The 5,797-nt window shown below is 39.4% G+C and overlaps 1 non-coding gene across 1 annotated transcript; it reads right to left on the bottom strand.

Moving 5' to 3' along the window:
* Positions 1 to 4,479: 4,479 nt before the first annotated feature.
* LOC141616305 (small nucleolar RNA R71) lies at positions 4,480 to 4,586 on the bottom strand. Its single transcript, XR_012530661.1, has one exon. It is a non-coding gene; the product is annotated as a small nucleolar RNA R71 (small nucleolar RNA).
* Positions 4,587 to 5,797: the final 1,211 nt, after the last annotated feature.

Below are 5,797 nucleotides of genomic sequence, written 5' to 3'. Positions count from 1 at the left end.
TGAAGAGGAAAGACCAAAATCCAATGCGAAAAGTAAACTTTATTGATGAAACTAATCTAAACTAATGAAATAATCCAAAGTTCAGCTTCTCCGTATTGAACCCTAATTAATTCCCTATATCCTCTTATGAAACCTTAGGTTACGTTATACAGAAAGTCTTACGTATCTTATTCCTAAAACCTAATTACAAATGGGCATGAACTCTTCTTTTAATTTCCGCTTCAGATCGTGGGGTGGTCGATCGACCACCGGGACCAGTCGATCGACTGCCCCTCTTTCCTGCAGATTTCTGTTCAGCATTCTGACAGTCTATAGACCACGTAGGTCAGTTTATAGACCACTGTAGCTGGTAATCCGCTTCTGAAACTCTCGCAAATATATCTTTCAGGCCTTGAATTGCGCACCAAGTTCGCTTCCCGAGTCTTTACTCCATGTCAAATGCAATGCTAAGTACTTAGGGACGGATTCAGCTCGATTTCCGCTGGATTCTTCACATTTCTGCAATATTATACAAAAACACGAAAGTAGACGGAAATAGGGAAAATTGTGGCATAAACTACATAATTGAGCTCTGAAATACGTGTGAAATATGGTGTAAAACATCATATTTAGGACACGCATCAGAACGTTCATGGATGTATGAAGGAAGATTAGACAATTCCAATAAGAAAAGATGTTCTTCTTTCGATTAAAACATTAACTTATAATGTTTTGTTTAATATTGTAGGATGCATTTGAACATACAAAAGCCGCCAATCCAGAAAAGGAGGATAATGACATATGGTTTGAGTTGGTGAATGGCTTCAAGAAAGGAAATGTGTATGGTACCAGAAGTTCAACACCGGCTTTCTATGACAACACGAGTAGGAGATCGACTTCAACAATTCCCAGCAACACATATCTACCGGGAGTTATTAGTCAATTTCAAACTCAACTAAGAAAGCATGATGAACGTGACAAAAAAACGTGATGAAGAACTCCGCCAAATGAAGGAAAAAATAGCAATGTTTGAGACTTGGTGGCAAAGTTGTAACCCCGGACCTAGACCCGACTATGATTCTATGGATCCGCATGGTCCACATGGGGGGAGTGGAGCTGGTGTTTGCTTCCCAAGAGTTAAGTAAGTTTAATTTAGCATGTTAGACTTGAACTTTAGAATATGTTAGCTTGTAAACCTTTCATTTTCAATATATGAAATGAAGTTTGGGAAAATGTATGTTTCAAATGTGTGGTGTTGGGTTAAAATTTGAAATGTATGGTGTTGTGTGTGTTGAAGTTTGGGATGTGTGGCCTTGTTGAACTTCGGTTTGTATGCAACTTGTAAATATTTGGCTAGCAATGAAAACAAAAAAAACCACGAAAATAGTCTGTAGCTTTAGTGACTTATTTGTAGTTTTGCGACCACAAATCAGTCGCTAAAGAGCATCCCTGATTTTGGCTGGGTCACCCAAATTAGCGACTGAAAAGCCAATTAGCGACCGAAAGTCAGTCGCTAATTTGGCGACTACCCCCTGTCAGTCGCCAAATTAGCGACTACCACTTCAGTCTCTATTTTCCTCATTTAGCGACTGAAATTGCGGTCGCTAAATTTATCGACTGACTTTGGTCGCTAAAATCAGAAAAAGCGACCAAGGTCTGCGACTGGTGTTTAACGACTGAAGTCAGTCGCTAAATTGAGTTCAGCGACTGACTTCAGTCCCCATAATCGGTCGCCTGTTTTATTTCTTTTTGTAGTGCATTTACTAAATAATTAAGGAAATGGGCCATGAAGGGATGAACCATGAAAGGGGAGTCCGCAGGTGGAGGAAGGTCAGATGGACCAGGAAGCGCGCAAGGGAAGGCGAGGCCCACTGGGAAGAACGTCCGTGTTTAGGAAAGAGTTCAAGGAGAAGACAGGGAGAAGTCGGGGAGATCAAAGAGAATGGAGGGAGATGTCGTGTTATGGAAAGAGTTATTATAGAAGTTATATTCCTTTCTATAAATGATGTGACCATAATTAGAGCATATTTAATCCCCGAATTAGCTTTGTTCCCATGCTTTTTAGTGCATATTTGGGTCATTTATTATCTTTAGTCCTTTGTTTTGCATATTCTTTGAGGTTTTGTTTCCTTGGTAGGAAAGGACTGCAAACCTTGCATTTTCATGGCAAAATGAAGCTAAATTGATTGAATTCAATAACCAAGCATCAAAGAGAAGACAATATTAGAAGGCCTTTGTACATACTATAGTAGATGGGCAATGATGAGAAAAGATCCTTGCATCCCCGAGGAAATCCTCAAGGATTTTATGAAGAGAAAGGAAGAAAAGAAGAAAGAAAGTAGCTGTAAGACAATCCGAGCGGATTGTCCACAAGACGCCCGTCCAGCAAGGGCAATCCGAGTGTCTTCCCCTAGTGGACGCCCGTCCAGAAACAGCAGAATCCGCCCGTCCACCCCAACAATCCGCCCGTCCAAAACACCCCCAATCCGCCCGTCCCGTGCCCTGGACGGTCGGATTGCGAGTCAGCCATTTCGTCTTCTACAAGTTTCAAGGAAGGATGCGCATATTTTTCTAAGACCGGCAAAAAGGAGACCGGAGTCTCCCTTGAGACCGGCGATTCCTCAAGGACTTAATCGTCATTTAAGCCCTTAGTAAACCCTAATTTATGTAACTAATCCCCCCCTATAAATACCCCATTAGGCTAATTAGAAGAGCATGTTCTTCTTAGCAATCTTTAGTGTAGTTAATATCAATCAAATCTCTCTTTAATCTTGTAATCAACATTTAATCAAGTTTTAATAAAAGTTTCATTTCCTTAATCTCTCTCTTGTTCATCCTTTGTTTTGGGTAATTGAAGATTATGTGGGTTATTATTGGGAGATTGACAACCTTCCAACCAATCATCAAGTACTTCTATTATTCTTTGCTTTATTATTGGAATCATTAGTAGGTATAACTCTCTTAATCCCATTTAATTATTGATAATTATCTTCATTTATTCATCATCTTTTACTTTGTTGGTATGATTGACAACCTTGTTAGTATATTCAACATGATAATGAGTGAGTAGTTTCTTAGCTAGGGTTAATGGGTAATTAGGGGAAACCAACATGGGGGATGATTCATGTTTAAATTAATATGTTTTCATAGTTTATTTGCTTACTTGTTGTGATCTCAACTTATGCACATGTTATGTTTGATGAAATGCGAGCGTATGAATCCTTGCATTTTTTACCCATCACCTATCTTTTCAATGAGACTTGTAAGACATAAACCAACTCGAGTCTCATTAGACCATGCATATAGTTGAGTAGGGAAGATTAAGTCGACTTGTAGGTGTTGTACAATCTAATCGATTCGGCTCCGGGACCCAAACTTTCCTAGGATTGTAAGATATAAACCAACTCGATCCATCACAACAATAATTGCTTGCTTATAATTTGAGAATATGTTTGTATGATCAATTCCCATGAATCCCCTATGACCCCATGACACCCTAGTGCCTTTTATCAATTGTTTACACCCCTTTTTAATCATCTTGCTTGTTTACTTTTATTGCTATTTAGTTTAGTGATCTTCTACTTTAAACCCCAAATTGTGACACCCTTAGACACCACTAGTTGCAATTGAAAATCTCAGCTCAATTCCCGTCCCTTGGGATCCGACCGTTACTTGCCTCTTTACTAATTGTAGAATTGTTTGTGGAGTTATAAATTGTGTTTTGGTCTAGGTGCTCCTAACGACAAGTACCGAAAACTAAACCTCCAAGTGAGTCTGACCAAAAATGGCGCCGTTGCCGGGGACGGTGTTAACTTGATTTAGATTTTCTTATATTGTTATTAGTTGTGTCTTTCTTTGCCTTGGGGAAGTAAAACTCCTCAAGGTTTGGTCTAATTATTTTCAAGTTGTTTGATATTTTGCATGTCTAGAAGATCACAAGGTAACTTGTTACCCTTTGATCACGAAATTGAAAGGACTTTGACAACCAATAGAAGACTTGCTAGGAGAACTTTGAGAGGTATTGGTGAGGTTGTAGATATTCAACCAAACACTATTGAGTTCATCAACCCTTTTTCAAGAGAAGATGAGGAGAACCCAACACAAAATCCAACACTAAATCAACCCACAATGCCTAAATTTTCATCACATTCCGTACCAACCGAGGAGAACCTACCCAATGGTACTCCCACACCACAACATTTAACCGGAAATTTTATTGCCAAATCCGCATTTGTCCAATTAGTCGAAAGAAGCCAATTTGGGGGGATGCCTAGTGAAGACCCTCACTCTCACATGGAGACTTTTTGCAACTATTTTGATGCGATTTCTCAAACCGGTGTAACTCAAGACCAAATTCGGTGGGTCTTATTTCCTTTTTCTCTAATTGGCACCGCAAAACAATGGTTGAAAGGCCTTGATAAGGCTACTCTCAGAATTGATTCTTGGAAGAAGTTGGCTCTAGCTTTCTACAAAAAGTTCTATCCACCGGAAAAGACTAGCATACTAAGAGCTCAAATTACGGGCTTTAAGCAAAGAGATGAAGAATCTTTGTATGAAGCTTGGGAGCGATTCAAAGGAATTTGTCGCTCATGTCCTCATCATGGACTTAGCGAGTGGTTCTTGGTACAACAATTTTGGAACGATCTTTATGAAGACTCAAGAAACATTCTCAACATGGGATCAAATGTAATGTTCACCGAAGTTGACGACAATCAAACTTGGAACAAGATTGAGGAAATGGCGGTCCATAATTCACAATATAGTAGACCTCGCAAGGCTACTAGAGGAGGAAAGCATGAAGTGGACTCTATTACTCAATTCGGTGCTCAACTTAGTGCTCACATTGATACCATCAATTTGAAGTTCGAAAAAACTATGGCTAGACTTGAAGAAGCCTCAAAATCACCAAAGCATCATGTTAATGCCATGACGGCATCTTCATCAATCCCAAGTGGGATATGTGAGAATTGTGGAACTTTGGGACATGACCAAAGTGAATGTAGGGGAACAAATGAACAAGTGAATGTTTTTCAAGCATACAAGAGTGGTACCCCTTATTCAAACTATTACAATGAAAACACCAAATTCCACCCAAATCTATCATACAAAAGCCAAAATGTTCAAAACCCTCAACCAACTTACACACCACCTCCCATGAGAAACCAAAATCAAAGACCCTTTTACAACCAAAACCAAGGTTACCAAAATCAAACTCCATACAATCAACAAAATGACCAAGGTTTTGATGTTCAAAAAGCGGTCCTCCAAATGCAAAAGAATCAACAAGAGTTTTTCACTCAAATGCAAAAGGATAGTCAAGAAAAGGAAATTACCATCAACAACATCCTAACCCACACCAAAATGTTGGAAACCCAATTAACTCAACTAACATCTTCAAGCTCACAAAGACAAAAGGGGCAATTACCACCTTAAAGTAATCCCCCGAGACATGAAACGGTTAGTGCCATTCACTTGAGAAGTGGTACGAGGTATGAAGCACCGGAGAACCAAGTTGAGGATAAAGTTGTGGAAGCTAGTAACAAAGAAGAAGTTGTGCAAAACTCCAAGGATGGAGAACCATCAAAAGAAGAAGTTTCAAAGAAAATGAAGACAAAGCCAAGGATAAGGAGCCCATTGTGATTAGACTTCCTTTTCCGAGTCGCCAAGCCAAGCCCAAATTTGATGACCAACTTGGAAAATTTATGGAAATTGTGAAGAATTTGGAAGTCTCGATTCCTTTCACGGAATTAATCAATCACGTGCCGGCCTATGCAAAATATATGAAAGACATCCTTACGAAGAAGAAGTCGATCCGGAA

Source organism: Silene latifolia, chromosome 11, assembly GCF_048544455.1.
Source record: "Silene latifolia isolate original U9 population chromosome 11, ASM4854445v1, whole genome shotgun sequence".
Taxonomy (NCBI): domain Eukaryota; kingdom Viridiplantae; phylum Streptophyta; class Magnoliopsida; order Caryophyllales; family Caryophyllaceae; genus Silene; species Silene latifolia.
Note: the sequence above shows the minus strand (reverse complement) of the source record. Positions and strands in the feature narration are given on the sequence as shown.